This window comes from Aquarana catesbeiana, linkage group LG04, assembly GCF_042186555.1.
Source record: "Aquarana catesbeiana isolate 2022-GZ linkage group LG04, ASM4218655v1, whole genome shotgun sequence".
In the NCBI taxonomy this organism is placed as follows: domain Eukaryota; kingdom Metazoa; phylum Chordata; class Amphibia; order Anura; family Ranidae; genus Aquarana; species Aquarana catesbeiana.
In genome coordinates, this window is record NC_133327.1 from 272,905,297 (window position 1) to 272,922,630 (window position 17,334).

Below are 17,334 nucleotides of genomic sequence, written 5' to 3' on the forward strand. Positions count from 1 at the left end.
TTCACCAAAGTGCTGGCCCCGCCTCTAGCCAGTTTAAAGGCACAGGGCATAACAATCATAGCGTACCTAGATGATCTACTACTTATAGGTCAATCGGTGACTCGTATGGAGCAAAACGTATGCACTACAACCAACTATCTGAAAAGTTTGGGTTAGATTCTCAACCTGGAGAAATCCTCCTTAATACTGCTAAGAAGGCTGAAGTACTTGGGTCTGATCATAGACACAGCCCAGGAAAGGGTGTTCTTGCCTCAAGCAAAGATCAATTCCATAAGAGAGCTGGTGCAGAGGGTCAGGTCAAATGGCAATCCCTCCATTCGCCTCTGCATGAGGTTGCTAGGAACCATGGTAGCTTCAAAGCAGTTCCCTATGCCCAGTTCCATTCAAGACTGTTGCAAAACAGTATCCTGTCAAGCTTTAGACTTACCAATGCTGCTGTCCCCAATAGTGGCCCAAAGCCTCACTTGGTCATTAACCCAGAATCTGCTAAAGGAAAATCCTTCAGACCAGTCATCTGGAAAGTGGTATTGACGCATGCCAGCCTTTTAGGCTGGGGAGCAGTACTAGAAAGGACAGCTGTCAAGAACCGAAAGAATCTTGCCCATCAATATCCTAGAGATTCGGGCAATACGTCTGGCTCTAAAGGCCTGGACTTTCAGGTTATGGGATTTTCCTGTCAGGATTCAATCCGACAATCAATCACCAAGGGGGCACCAAAAGTCTCTCAGCGCAAAGAGAGATGAACCATATTCTAACTTGGACAGAAAGGAATGTTCCATGCCTTTCTGCAATCTTCATTCCGGGAGTAGAGAATTGACAGGCGGACTACTTAAGTCGCCAGCAGTTATACCCAGGGGAATGGTCTCTTCACCCCGACATATTTCAGTTTGTCAAAGATGGGGGACTCCGGACATGGATCTTCTAGCATCCAAGTTCAACACGAAGTTGGTCAACCAGAACAAGGGATCCATTTGCATGCGGAATGGATGCGTTAGTGACTCCATGGGATCAGTTTTCACTAATCTATGCAGTTGCTGCCTCGACTTCTTTGCAGGTTCAAGCTGGAAAGAAAGCCAATCATTCTGGTGGTACCAGCATATTCCAGATGGTCATGGTACGCAGAAATCGTAAAGATGGCAGTGGAGGGCCCATGGTCCCTCCCACTACGGCCAGATCTGCTCTCAGGGATCGATATTCCATCCTTCCTTACGGTCTCTAAATTTAATGGCTTGGCTATTGAAACCCACAGTCTTAAGAAACGTGGGCTTTCCGGGTCATTTATCTCTACCCTGATTAATGCTAGGCTGCCAGCTTCCAGAACTATAGAGTCTGGAGGGCTTATATTTTCTGGTGTGAATCCAAGGGTTGGCACCCTTGGAGATGTATCATAGGCGGAATTCTTGCCTTTCTACAATTAGGGGTAGAAATGAAATTGGCTTTAAGTACTATTAAGGCCAAGTCTCAGCTTTGTCGGTCTTATTTCAAATACCACTTGCTGCTCGTTCTGTAGCCCGGGGCTTTATACAAGGGGTGACGTGGCTTAATCCGCCCGTCAAACCACCCTTGGGACTTACTTAGTTTTGTCTATGTTACAAAAACAGCCATTTAAACCAATACAACAGATTCCCCTAGTCCTTCTGGCAAGGAAGTTGGTATTTTTGGTTGCTATATCCTCAGCAAGGAGCGTTTCAGAATTGGCTGCTCTTTCTTCTAAAGAGCCATATTTGATTTTTCATGAGGACGATAGGGTTATATCACCTCCGCAGGAGTAGGACTAGACAGAAACAAAAAAAACACTTGGCCACTCCCATGGACGTCCACTGTCAGTCTATAACCCCCTCCCTGCTCCAGGTATTCAGTTTTTTCTGCCTAGTCAGGAGTAAGGACTTAGTTCCCTGCTGGGATCGCTAGTCCTGGGAATTTTTGTTTATTTTCTGTTTCCTGGATTTTTTTCCGGTAAGATCTACAATCAACTGCCGGGCGACAGTCTGGATACATAGATCCAGAGGGTCACCCCAGTCTGGCCAGCGAGAGCGTGCAGACCGCAGCTATGCGCTAGGTCAACCACGACATAGCCCCACTGGACAGGGGCTGGCCCTGCAAGTTAAAAGTCTTGCAAGGTCGCATACGACCGGGTCTAGGCCTTGTCGCAGCGTCCCTCATGGCCGACAGCCCCCCCACTTCGGTGGCGAGGAGGATCTGTCCGGGAGCGTTACCTGTGCAGTACGCTGGAGAGGTAAGGGGTTCCCTCCTCTCCTTACCCGGAGTGGTGTGGGACACGGGTGGTCAGTCCCTCTGGGTTTCTCCTCTCCCCCCCCCCCCTTCCCAGTTGAGGCCCAGGCTTCTGGCTAAGGGACTTTTTTTGGGACACACGGCCCCTTTTATCCACCCTTTGCTTTTATATTGGGGGGGTAGCTGGTGGTGGGGCCTGGGTGGAGGGTGATCGGGGGTCTTGGGGCTAATTTAGGCTTTGCGGCCTACCAGCGGGGATCGGCCGGTCCCCCCACTCGGTGCGTAAATTTTAGGCCGCGGCTTACTGGCCGAGCGTCCATCCAGGGCTCAGGGTCGGCCCAGCCCCCCCGTGGGATGCGGGCCGGTGGCGGGCGTCTGAAAATGTAGTTTGCGGCCTACCGTGCCGCAACCGCCCCCCTTCCCCCCCCCCCCCCGCGGCGGGCGTCCAGACTACTACTGCGGCCTGCATGCTCGTAGCGGGTGGACAGAAATTTAGGCCGCGGCTTTTGCAGCCTGCTGCGTGCTCAGGGAGGAGCGGCCAGAAATTTAGGCCACAGCCTACTAGGTCTTGTGGTGGCCCCCCCTTCCTGAGGGGTGGTGCTGCTGTGGGGGTCTGTGCACCCTAAGGGGCCATAGTTTGTGTCCCCTGTGAGAGGCCACAGTTTGGGGCCCTGGCCTGTGCCCCCTGTGAGGGTTTGTGTCCCTGTGAGGGGTCACGGGTTTTGCCCCCTGTGAGGGTTTGTGTCCCCTGTGAGGGGCCATGGTTTGTGCCCCCGGTGAGGGGCCTTGGTCTGGGCCCCCTGTGAGTGGCCTTGGTCTGTGGGGGCTTGGGTCAGTTGACACCCTCTATGTGGACCTCGGAGGGGGGGTCCTGGTGGGTGAGACCCCTGTCCCCCCTGGCTTTTTGGTGTGGCGCTTAGGCAGTTAGGGGAGGGCAGGAGTGCCCTATACTAGGCTATCTCCCCTTTTGAACAACCCTATCAGACTCTGCCGCACGGAGGTGGCAACCTTGTGGGCTAGTGGCCACGCTCCCTGTCCTGTCAGGGAGTGGGGGTGACGGCAGAAGGGTGCAAGGGGGCGCTGGTTGTCGCACTTACATATGTGTGGGAACCTTTCAGGATGGGGGATTCAGCGATGGCTGCAGGGGAGGGCCGGTGCCCGCTTGGATAAGCCGTCTTGCGTGGTGAAAGCGTTCCCTTCTCTCTGTTATTTTGACAAGTTTGTCCGGGAAGGGTGGGAGTGTCAAAAGTGATTTTTGCGCAAGTTTTTTTGCAGGCCACTGGTTAGAGGGTCTCTTCCCTCTGGAAGGGGTATCGTTCAGGTTGGTTTCCAGTTTGTCCTTGGTGACGTTCCTGTTACCTGGTTGGCTCTTGTATTAGCCTTGGGATTTTTCGTTTTTCCCACACCAAGAGGTGGGGCTATGTGACGATGAGCCCCGGGAAGACTCGTAATTCAAATGAAAGCTATTACAGTGGGCAATCCCGCTCTCTGCTGATCTGGACGGCTTGCCTCTTCCTCTGCACAGGTGAGGCTGCATTGGGCACAGGCAGGCCAGGCTGCATTGGACACAGGTCACGCTGCTTTGGGCACAACTGAGGCTGTATTGGGCACAGGCAGGCCACGCTGCATTGGCCACAAGTGAGACTGCATTGGGCACAGGCAGGCCAGGCTGCATTGGGCACAGGCCACACTGCATTGGGCACAGGTGGGGCTGCACTGATAAGCACTGATAAAGTTGTTAATATTTATTTTTGTAACCTAATTCTGCATAAAACATTTTAAATGTCATTTCATGAGATCATTTATGAGGGTGTGTTTAGGGGCGGGATTAGGGGGCAGGGCATGGTAAAGGTTTGTTGGGGCAACTGGTGGCGAGTAACCCTTAAGGCCTGGCTAGTATCTCAGGACTTGAAATTTTGAGCCCTGTATATGTGTATATAATTTAATTTTTTCTTGCCATTGACGTTCATTCGAGACTATGCACACATTTTGCTTTTAAAATCGTTCTCAACATCAACTTCATTGTGTGTATACATATATACATGTTTTCTAATATTTTGTGTTTGTTGTAACTATACAATGATTTTGATTGATGTGTCGAGTTTGCTCCAAGTTCTGGCAGTGGATTTGGATTGAACTCTTAACATCAGATTTGAGTGCAAGTACCATGTATTCTAGCCGGGTTTTCTTTGTAACACCAGCTGAGTACTAATTTTAATTGGTTAGTTTACCTGTAACCTAATGATGACACATTAGAGCAGTATATAGGTGATTGTGGGGACTAGTTGCAATAGGTAATGACTAAGTGCTAACATTTGCGTGAAACACGTCCAGTCTTTGTCTTCTGCTCCATCTGTTAACCGCTTGTCATATGCAACTTCAAAAAGAGATTTTTGGAAGTGCAGCCGTCTGGAATTATTTCCTTATGTTACACAGCATGCGGACTGGGCTAGCACCTGACTAGTGTGTGTGGGGATTAATCAGAGACTCACTCCTCTGGAGCGGCTTTTCTTGTTTCATTGTTATCCCATATTGTGGTCTCTTCCCAGTGCACTATCAGGGTCAAGTGTGCTTATGTGTAAAGCTGGCCATTCATGGATAGAAAATTGTTTAAAAAGGTGTTTGATAAGCCCAATCGTTCTGACTTTAGAAACGTTAGTGGGTGCATTTCGATTCTCGAACTGCAAAGTTTTATGCCAAAAGAAAGATCTGTCATGTTGGAATTTTGCTGTGTAATCTAATGCCGCATACACACGGTCGGACTTTCTAGAAAGCTAGGTCCGACGTACTTGCCGCCAGACTTCCGGCGGACTACCGCCGGACTTTCTGAACGGCCGGACTTGCCTACACACGGCCGGACTTTCCGGAATCCGGTCTTCCCGACGGACTTTCAGAATGAACGGACTTTCCCACACACGGACAAGTCCGTTCATTTTGAACGTGACTTGGGTACGACGGGACTAGAAAAGGAATTCAATCTCGCCGCTTTTTTTGGCGAGATTGAAACCTTGTGAGCCCCGTCGCAGGCCCTTAGGTCTGGTATGGAACTTTAAGGGGAACCCCCTACGCCGAAAAACCGGCGTGGGGGTCCCCCCCAAAATCCATACCAGACCCCGATCCGAGCACGCAGCCCGGCCGGTCAGGAAAGGGGGTGGGGACGAACGAGCGCCCCCCCCCCCCCCTCCTGAACCGTACCAGGCCGCATGCCCTCAACATGGGGGGGTGCTTTGGGGGAGGGGGCGCCTTGCGGTGCCCCCCCACCACAAAGCACCTTGTCCCCATGTTGATGAGGACAAGGGCCTCTTCCCGACAACCCTGGCTGTTGGTTGTCGGGGTCTGCGGGCGGGGGGCTTATCGGAATCCGGGAGCCCCCTATAATAAGAGGGCCCCCAGATCCCGGCCCCCCCACCCTATGTGAATGAGTATGGGGTACATGGTACCCCTACCCATTCACCTAGGTAAAAAGTGTCAATAATAAAACACAACACAGGTTTTTAAAATAATTTATTAAACAGCTCCGGGGGGGGGGGGTCTTCTTCCGTCTTCGGGGGTCCCTCTGGTTCATCTTCTCCCGGCGTCCGGTTGGTTCTTCTCCGCTCTCCGGCCTCTTCTCCCGGTGTCCCAGGTCTTCGGCCGGCCCCTCCGCTGTCTTCAGGTAGCTCTATTGCCAGCGGAGGTCCGGACTTCTTGGCTTCTTGTGTTCTCTTCTCTTCCCCAGATGTTGACACGACGCTCTCTCCGGCTGGACTGGTCTCTGAGGGCTGCGTTGTGACTTATATAGGCGGAGACCCCGCCCCCATATGATGTCACAGTCCCTGGGCATGCTGGGACTGTGACGTTTTAGGGGGCGTGGTCGACCACGGTCGGATTTTTGCAGGTGAAAAGTCCGACCGTGTGTACGCGGCATAACAGTTTTCTAAACATTAGTAGGGAAATTGATCATGAATACAGCCCTGGCCAAAAGTTTTGAGAATGACACAACTATTAATTTTCACAAAGTCTGCTGCCTCAGTCTTTATGATGGCAATTTGCATATACTCCAGAATGTTAAAAAGAGCGATCAGATGAATTGCAATTAATTGCCAAGTCCCTCTTTGCCATGAAAATTAACTTAATCCCATAAAAAACATTTCCACTGAATTTCAGCCCTGCCACAAAAGGACCAGCTGACATATCCATGATTTTTTTTGTTAACACAAGTGTCAGTGTTGAAGAGGACAAAGCTGCAAATCGCTCTGTATTGCTGATTGAGTTAGAATAACAGACTGGAAGCTTTAAAAAGGAGCGTGCTTGAAATCATTGTTTTTCCTCTGTTAACCATGGTTACCTAGAAGGAAACATTGCAGTCATCATTGCTTTGCACAAAAAGGAATTCACAGGCAAGGATATTGCTGCTACTAAGATTGCACCTAAATCAGCCATTTATTAGATCATCAAGAACGTCAAGGAGAGCGGTTTAATTTTGAGGAAGGCTTCAGGGCGCCCATGAAAGTCCAGCAAGCTCCAGGACCATCTCCTACAATTCATTCAGCTGTGGGATTGGGGCACCACTAGTGCACAGCTTGCTCAGGAGCGGCAGCAGGCAGTGCATCTGCACACACAGTGAGATCAAGACACTTGGAGGATGGCCTGGTGTCAAGAAGGGTAGTAAAGAAGCCATTTCTCTGCAGAAAAAACATCAGGGACAGACTGATATTCTGCAAAAGGTACAGGAATTGGACTGCTGTTCGGGTCATCCTGAAAAAACCTTGTCCGGAGAAGAAAAGGTGAGCGCTAACATCATCCTGGGTCATGCCAACAGTAAAGCATCCTGAGACCATTCATGTGTGGGGTTGCTTCTCAGCCAAGAGAGTGGGGTCGCTAACAATTTATCCTAAGAACACAGCCATGAATAAAGAATGGTACAAAAACATGCTCCGAGAGCAACTTCTTCCAACCATCCAAGAACAGTTTGGTGACCAACAATGCCTTTTTCAGCAAGATGGAGCCCATTGCCATAAGGCAAAAGTGATAACTAAATGGCTTGGGGAACAAAACATCGAAATTGAATGGCCAGGAAACTCCCAGGCCCTAATCCTATTGAGAACTTGTGGTCAATCCTTAAGAGGCGGGTGAACAACCCCCCCCCACAAATTCTGACAAACTCCAAGCATTGATTATGCAAGAATGGGCTGCCATTAGTCAGGATGTGGCCCAGAAGTTGATTCACAGCATGCCAGGTTGAATTGCAGAGGTCCTAAAAAGGAAGGCTCAACGCTGCAAATATTGGCTCTTTGCATAAAATTAATGTAATTGTCAATAAAAGCCTTTGACACTCATGAAATGCTTGTAATTATACTTCAGTATACCATAGTAATATCTGTCAAAAAGATCTAAAAACACTCAAGTAGCAGACTTTGTGAAAATTAATATTTTTGTCATTCTCAAAACTTTTGGCCAGGGCTGTAGTTCAAAAAATGTACAGCCCATGTGCATTGATCAACAAAAAGGTACCTTTTTATGTCGCTAACGATCGATAATATGGGGAAAACAATTTCATACAATGATGGCTGAACGCACAGTATTTAGACAGATCTTCTATCTATGTATGACCAGCTTAAGGGCAGCAGATTTTGATTTAAACCCCAACCCAATGCTGATGCTAGCAGAAGCACATTTATTTTGCTGTATTTACAGAGAACACAAACTAATATTTTCAGCCATGGAAATATTAGTTGGAAGAATAGTTGACAAGAGGATGTCTGCTGTTGTCCATAAATTTGTTTTTGGATGGAACTGCCTATCGATCCGCCAGACGGATGGAAAATAGGACATCCATCCGTCTGGATTTTGCGGGGCGGATCGGCTGTCAGCGGACATGTCACCGCTGACATCCGAAGCTCCATAGAGCTGTATGGAGCGACCGTTCAGATCCACCTGACAAAACTGACAGGCGGATTTGAACGGTCCACACCGGTGAAAGGGGCCTATATCAGTTGACCATCTCTACTGCACTTTTAGTGCTTTTTCAACTTTAAATAAGTTTAAAGTAGCGTTACACCGATCTCCATTTTAAGCATTTGCACGAGTACTTGTAGCAGTAGGCTTCCTATGCTTCTGGTACCTTATGCAAATAGGGAGTGTTTGATTGGCTGCTACCAGCCACAACACCTGTGAGTCTGCAAATAGCAGGAGGCACAGTCCGTGATGATTTGGGGAGCCATGTCATCTGCTGGTGTTGATCCACTGATTTTTAGCAAGTCCAAAGTCAGCGCAGCCCTCTAGCAGGAAATTCTAGAGCACTTCATGCTTCCCTCTGCTGACCAGCTTTATGGAGATGCTGATTTCATTTTTCAGCAGGAATTGGCACCTGCCCACACTGCCAAAAGTACCAATACCTGGTTTTTAATTATCATGGTATCACTATGATTGATGAGCAAACTCGCCTGACCTAAACCCTATAGAGAATCTGTGGGGTATTGTAAAGAGGAAGATGAGATACACCAGACCAACAATGCAGTGCTGAAAGCCACTATCAAAGCAACCTGGGCTTCCATAGCACCTCAGCAGTGCCACAGGCTGATCGCCTCCATGCCACGCCGCATTGTTGCAGTATTTCATACAAAAGGAGCCCCAACCAAGTATTGAGTGCATGCTATACTGCACATTGACATACTTTTCAGTAAACCAACATTTCTGTATTAAAAATCTTTTTTTTTTTTTTTTTATTGGTCTTCTGTAATATTCTAATTTTCTGAGATACTGCGTTTTGTGTTTTCACTAGCTGTAAGCCATAATCAAAAAAATTAAAGAAAGCAATGCTTGAAATACATCACTTTGTGTGCAACGCATCTATATAAAATATGAGTTTCGCTTTTTGAATTGAATTACTGAAATTAACTTTTTGATGATATTCTAATTTTATGAGATGCGCCTGTATAAATTCCCATTATTTGGACCTAACAAACTATTTAAAGTGACCGGGAATCTGGATTTAGGCTTTAAATTCCCCATTCTGGGAACAAGGAAAAAAAAAACACTTTCACTGTAGCCTTCTTATACTGCAAGGGTTAAATGCTTGTTATGGTGTCTTCCTTACCAAACAGACAATCTGCTTTTATGCAAGCTTCCTTGTAGACCCCTTTCACACTGAGGCGCTTTACAGGTGCTACAGCGCTAAAAATAGCACCTGTAAAGAGCCGCTCCTGTCTAGCAGCATCTTTGGAGCGGTGTATACACCGCTCCTGCCCATTAAAATGAATTGGCAGCGTGGCTATACCGCCAGCATATCGCTGCTTTTAACCCTTTCTCGGCCGCTAGTGGGGTGCTTTTACCCCCTGAATAGCGCAGCGAAATTGACGGTAAAGCGCTGCTAAAAATAGCAACGCTTTCCCGTCGACGCACCCACTGCCCCAGTGTGAAAGGGGCCTAACAGAAGTATGTTTAAAAAGCCATTTTGTAAACAGATCAGCTTGCAAGTATATAAAAGAGTGTAGCGCTATTATGTCAAATGAGCAAACAAGTGTATTATTACATGCACAGGATAAAAGGGAAAAAAAAGGAATCTTTCTCTTCATAAGGCACGAAGTATAGTCTCTGGTGGTCTTCAAGTATCACATATGTGTAATAACTATTCATAGTCCAATACTTGAATAAAATGGTCCTGTTCACCAAGTGAATAACTAGTATGGAAAAGTTAATGTGATGGACCCTTTACACAGAAGAAATGTAGGCTTACCAGAGGGGTTGGACTCATAAGAACATATGCTCAAAGAGTCAGAAGGGCTTGTATTACCAACCGGTAATGGAGGAGGACCTTTCAAACGAATGGCAATGGAACTCCAAAGGCATCCAAAACTTTGGGGGAACCTCTTCTAATAGGTAGTTGCCCGTCTCAGGAAAATGGCCCACATGAAATAAAAAGGGGGCCACATAGCATAATTCCTTATATAAAACAAATTTATTGAAAAAAGGTAAAACACTTACATTTTTGTAGTAAAAAAGCGCTTAATGTAAAATTGTGGCAGGCAGTGGAGTCTTCCGACGCGTTTCGTCTCACTAGCGCAGGGGTAATCTTTTTTGTTTATAGATCAGCTTGCAAGAAAGTGAAACTTTTGTTTGCCACAGAAGGTTAGCTTTAAAGTGATACTTGACGGAGAAGTGTTTAATTTCCATAACTCATTCACATAAATTTTATATATATATATATATATATATATATATATTTTTTTGTTTGTTTAAATCTTCTTTTAACCACTTCAATACAGGGCACTTTCGCACCTTCCTGCCCAGGCCAATTTTCAGCTTTCAGTGCTGTCTCTTTTTAAATGACAATTGCGCGGTCATGCTACACTGTACTAAATTTTTATCATTTTGTTCCCACAAAAAGAGCTTTCTTTTGGTGGTATTTGATCACCTCTGCGGTTTTTATTTTTTGATAAAAAAAATACGAAAATTTTGAAAGAAAAAAGTTTTTTGTTTTTGTTATAAAATTTTGTAAATAAGTAAGTTTTCTTCACTGATGGGCACTGATAAGGTGGCACCGATGAGGTGGCACTGATATGCGGCATTGATAGGGGGCACTGATGGGCACTCATAGGTGGCACTGATAGGCGACACTGATAGGCACTGAAAGGCTGCACTGATGGTTACTTATGGGTGGCACTGCTGGGCACTGAAAGGCAGCACTGATGGGCACTGATGGCTGCCACTGGATTTCACTGATAGGCATCACTGGCAGGCATTTTTGAATGGCACTGATTGGCATTTCCCTGGTGGTCTAGGGTGGCATACCTGGTGGTCCAGTGTGGTGGCCATCCCTGGTGGTCCTGGGCGGGCAGCGCTGGTAAACAATCAGCACAGACCCCCCCGTCAGGAGAGCAGCGGATCGGCTCTCCTCTACTCGCGTCTGTTAGACTCAAGTGAGGAAAAGCCGATCAAAGAATATTTGTCAGAGATTCTTTACCTAGATCGTAGTTGCGTTGTGTTGGACTCCAGCTTCCCTACTAGTAGAGAGCAGTAGCCAGAGCTGACAGAAGGGAGCCTTGTAACTTTGTCCTCATTCCCGGAGGCCAGTTAGGGTTGCCACTTCTCCGGGATTCACCTGCACAGTTCGGGTTTTGAATCATTTGTCCGGGTTTCAGTCCACCTGAAACACGGACACAATATTCAGACAGCAATATGGCTCTGAACAGGGCCTGATAGGAGGGTGAGGGGGCACTATGCATGCCACATTACTATACTCTTTGGAACGCCCAAAGGTGTCCTAGGTCTGTTACAATCCTATAGTGTATGCTAAAAAAAAAAATGATTTGGTTGTGCGCCGCTAAAGTGTTCGGGTTTGGCTTGAAGAAAAAGTGGCAACCCTAAGGCCAGTGGGAGTGCAGGACAGCATGGATCTCGGTTTTATGGGGGATCTCAGAGTATATGCTGCCGATGCCTGTCTGTACAAGCCTGAGCCTGTGAGGCTGAAGTAGAGCTCGATTTGCAGGCAGGAGGAATGGGCAGAGGAGCTTGCTGATCAGCACAGAACTTCCCAAAACTATAAAGAAACCTCCTGTGGCCACCAGGTTCAGCTGAACTGCAGCACACATGGTAGCTTGGCAGGGAAGCGTGCAATCTGCTGCTTGGATAGTGTGTGCATATGTGTGTGGCTCTGGGTGGTGGCCAGATTGGGGTATGCAGTCACTTTCTCATTCTCCTCTTGGGCTCTTATCTATTGCTGGAGCTGAACACTACCCTTATACTGAACACTTTTCTCTGCTGTCTGCCAGACTTGCTTTTTGTGAGTTTGTATCCATTTTGATTGCTGTGTGCATTCATGTGGTGAGTAATTGTGCACAAATGTTTGCTCCAGGGACATAACCTTACATTTAAAATGAGAATAAACCACTCGCCGACTGTATGAAGTCATATGACGTCCCCGGCTTGTAGTGGGTATATTGGAATGATGACTGCAGCTACAGGCATCATTCTGCCTGGTATCAGAATTTTCAGCCGGCGATTTTTGTTTTAGGGTAAATATGATTTGTGTGGCTAAACAGCCACTCGATCGCTTCTGCGGGTAGAGGAAGAGGGTATCGGGCGATGACAGCTGCACAAAATAGAGAGAAAGCAACTAAACATTGTTCCTCCCTCTCTGCGACCTCAGAAACCTTGAGCAACCAGGATTTAGTTACTTCCGGTGTGAAAAATAGTTTTCGATCAAATAAATAATAACAATAAAATATATATATATATATATATATATATATATATATATATATATATATAAAATAATTTTTTTTTTTTTTTTTTTTAAAGCGCCCCCATCCCCCCCATGCTTATGCACAAATGTGCACACATACGCAAGTCCCACACGCATATGTAAATGGTGATCACACTACACATATGAGGTATCATCACAAACGTCAGAGCAAGAGCAATAATTCTAGTGCCAGACTTCCTCTGTAACGCAAAATTGTTAACCTGTAAAAAATGTTAAAGCGTCACCTATGGAGAATTTTAAGTACCGTAGTTTCATGGGGATACGAAATTTTAAAGTTACTCTGTGTAACAAACTCTTTTACATTTTACCAAAATACTGGGTATTACTGTATATTGTGTTTCGTGTGCAAGAAAATTCATTAAAGTGTAAGTTTTCCAAAAAATTCTATTGGGCCTCTGCTTAAAATATATATCTCACACACAGAGGGTAAAATAAGTATTGAAAACGTCCCCATTTTTCTAGGTAAATATATTTCTAAAGGTGCTATTGACATGAAATTTTCAGCACATGTTGGTACCAACCCATGTAATGCATACATACAAAGAAACCAAAACAAATATGTTCAGAAATTAAATTATGTGTAATAAAATGGAATGACACTGGGAAAAAGTTTTGAACACGCTAACTGAAATTTGTTTAATACACTAACACCTTGGTTTGCGAGCATAATTCATTCCAGAAACGTGCTTGTAATCCCCAGCACACGTATCTCAAAGCGAATTTCCCCATAAGAAATAATGAAAACTCAGATGATTCGTTCCACAACCATTTATTCATATAAAAATGATTACGTCAATACAATATACAATATAAAGTCTACTCTAAAAATAACAAAAAAATTAACCTGCACTTCAAAATACAGTACTGTAGCTCATATCAATGGTCGGAATACTGTACAGTACCTCTGTGGTGAAAAAAAAAAGGATCACAGTTTTAATGTAAAAAAAAAAAAAATTACAGTCACAGTGTTAAGGAGTCTGGTGTACAGTTTACAGTACTGTATGTGGCCAGAGGTCCGGTGCTGGTGTCTCCCAAGAGAACTCGGAGGCACTCAGGAACTGTTGACACTTCCGGGTGCTCCGAGCGCATGTTATGCATCCCTCCTTCAATGATATGAAGTTTGCCAGTACCGTATGCTGAAATACAGCCCCATAACATGATGTTCCCACCTCCAAACTTCACTGCTGGTATGGTGTTTTTGGGGTGATGTGAGGTGCCATTTGACCTCCATACATGCTGTGTATTATGGCATCCAAAGAGTTCAAATTTTGGCCTCATCTGACCAGACTATATTCTCCCAGAATTTCACAGGCTTGTTTTAATTTTGTGCAGTAAACTTTAAACAAGCTTCAACATGCTTTTCCTTCTGCAATGGAGTCTTGCGTGGTGAGCATGCATACAAGCCATGGTGTTTGAGTGCATTACTTATTATTTTCTTTAAACCAATTGTACCTGCTAATTGCATGTCTTTCTGAAGCTCTCCACAAGTGGTCCTTGGCTCTTGGAGAACTCTTCTGATAATTCTTTTCACTCCTCTTTCAGAAATCTTGCAAGGAGCAACTGGTCGTGGCCGGTTTATAGTGAAATGGTATTTTTCCACTTCCGGATTATGGCCCCAACAGTGCTCCCTGGAACATACAAAAGTTCAGAAATCCTATTGTAACCAATGACATCAGTATGTTTTGCAACAATAAGGTTACGAAGGTCTTGAGATAGCTCATGAGCTGTTTTTTGTGTGACACCTTGGTAATGAGACACCTTTTTATAGGCCATCAGTTAAGACTGAACCAGCTGATAATAATTTGCACTGACAAGGGGCAGTATTGCTAATTACTGACAGATTTCAGCTGGTGTCTTGGCTTTTAATGTCTTTTTGTACCTCGCTTTCTTTAAGTGTTCAATACTTTTTCCCTGTGTCATTCCATTTTATCACATGTACCTTAATTTTTTAACTTATTTGTTTTGGCTTCTTTGTATGTATGGATTGCATGGGTTGTTACCGACATGTGCTGAAAATGTCATGTCAATTGCACCTTTAGAAATAATAAATCTAGAAAATGGTGATGTGTTCAATACTTATTTTTTTCAGTTGCATATAATGTTTGGGGTTCTAAATAATTTTCTAGCAAAAATTTTTTAGATTTTTACATGTATGTGAGAAGTGTCAGAATTGGCTCAGGTGGCTAGTGGTTAAAGGATAAGTTCACCTTTGGGAAAATGTTCCATCTGATTTTAGGATGGAACCTGTAATATGTTCCTAGCGCTGTAGCTGCCGCCCACTGACCCCCCCCCCCCTCCCCCCCGTGGCAGCAATATGTGGAGAAGTTCCCAGTACTAGCTGTCACGGTATGTTAAAAAACACACTTTTCAGAGCCCATTCACACAGGGGCAACACGACTTCCAGCACGACTTTGGGAGGCAACTTGGACATGACTTGACTATGAATCACAGCGCGACTTGGGGCGACTTGAAGTCGCCTCCAGGACAGGGAACTTTACAAGTGGCCAATTAGAGCTTATCAGCTCTTGTGACATCATCCTTGTTCCTGTTTTCTTCCTTGTTCCCTGTTCTGTGTCCAAAATGCTCTCTGTGCGTTACTTACTGTCAGCTGTTATAACAGCTGGTTTGGCAGTATTGATGGAAGAGGAAGAAAGGAAGCGAAGGATGAGGATGAGAAGAAGACGTCGCTACTGGATCCATCCAATCATTGCCAATAGACCTAACAGAGGGCAGTTCTGGGCCATGTATGAGAAATTGCGTGGTTTTGAGGACAAGTTTTTCAACTATACCCGGATGAAGATCGCAAGGCAAGTACATATGCTGTATGTCATGGGTGCTCAACCTGTGGCCCTACAGCTGTTGCGGAACTACAAGTCCCATGAGGCACTGCAAGGCTGACAGTTACAAGCACAACTCCCCAAAGGCAGAGGCATGATGGGACTTGTAGTTCAGTGACAGCTGGAGGGCCACAGGTTGAGCATCCATGCTGTATGTGTATATAAAAGTAGCCTATTTTTCATTTATTAGAATTTTAATACAAATTTTTTGCTCGACAAAGTCTTTATGAGCCCCATAGATTTGATATATATATTTTGTAGCATTGTCCCTAGAGAATAAAATGGCGAATGTTGCTATTTAGCAGAATCTCTATTTTTATCCACCTATGCTGACTATCCACTGAATGGTACTGGGGTGATGGGTGAACTTGCATGCCTCCCCCCGGCAGAACCCCCTAAATCTGAGGCTGCATATTTGCATATGGTTGGCTAAGCGTTAATGTGTGTGTGTAGCTACCATTGGTTGATATTTCTTATTTTCAATATAATAAGTTTACATTCTGTATGAATACATCATACAGGAGGAGTATCTCATCCACTGGAAGACTTATTATTACACTAAGGTAAACTATATCTTTTTTTTTATGCACATTAGTAGCATATTTTCCACATTAATAAAGTCCAAACTGCGCTCATTTGTCCAGTCTTCTCCAATGGGTCAAATGAGTGCAGCTTTAAAAATTGTAGAATCAACCTGCGCTAATGAGCAAAGTGTATAAACAAACATGTGCAGCTGCAAATAAAACTCCAAATATCTATGGAGTGACAAACATAAAAATAAACTTAATTGCGCTAGCAAAAATGAAAACAATTAAATAAAGTGCTAAGAAAACACCATACATGTGATGACAGTGAGTGTATAAACATCTAATCCCAAAATACAGTCAATAATCATAGGCAGAGGCCGTCTGTGATCAGTCCATAATAATGTGAATCTCATGAAATCAAGCTAAAAAGTCCGCTCCATGTGTTTCATCATCACAAGCCAAGGATTGCTAAGCCAAAATACTTCTGTTCAGGTATACAGTGACAACGATAAGAGAAGTAGTAGATGTGCGCTTACCCCAAGTGTTGGACCTCCCCTGTGGCAAGGTCTTATGAGCTTGCAGATTTCACCCTCTGCAGGGACAAGTTGTTAATCTCCTGGTCCTGGCAGCGTGTGCCGCCGACTTCCGTGTGGCCGGGATGATCCAACTATTCGAACCTCAGAGGGGGGACTCAGGAATGCCAAAAGTCCATGAACAGGAGAGGGAGGCAAAACGGAGAAAATACTCCAATAGTGTGATATCGTTTTTAAGGTATTTATTGGTTAAAACATACCACAAGAGATCATGTAAAACTCAAGTAAAAAATTCATTAAAAAAAGCCGGCATATTCAAAGGCAGAACGCCCGTGCAAACAAAATATTCGAACACGTGATGGCTAGCACTGCGAGGCCACGCCCTACATGTTTCGTCATACGTGACGTCTACGGGGGCACGGGCGACGCAATGAACCATCACTTTATATATCAGAACACGAAATTATAATCACGCCCACATCTCCGCCCATGTCCGTCCTTCGACCATGTCATTCGACAGGGCATGTGTGGAGATTCAACGGAGCCGTCAATGAAGACCGCCCCCAGGGCGGAACACACATGAATAGTAAACAAAGGAGCATTAACCAAGCCTCATTATGGCAGACGCCAAACACACTCGTAGGCATGCGCAAGGACGAGCCAAGCCTCAATCTGGCTGCCGATAGAAAACTTTCATATGGAGGCTAGACAGAAACCGGAAGGAATCGAATGTGTACCCCAGATGAATTCTGGAGTTATGCATCCATGTTAAATACAGAACTTCCGGTTCTATATGACCAAAAACAATTCCTCAAAAGACCTTAATATTGAATTAGAAGTTAAAGATTAAAAATTAAAAAAACCCCAACAGTACATAAAATATATAATATACGTGGCCTCTGACCACAAAGTATCTTAATCACTCTTAAAAAATATTTAGATTTTTCTTTCTATTAAGA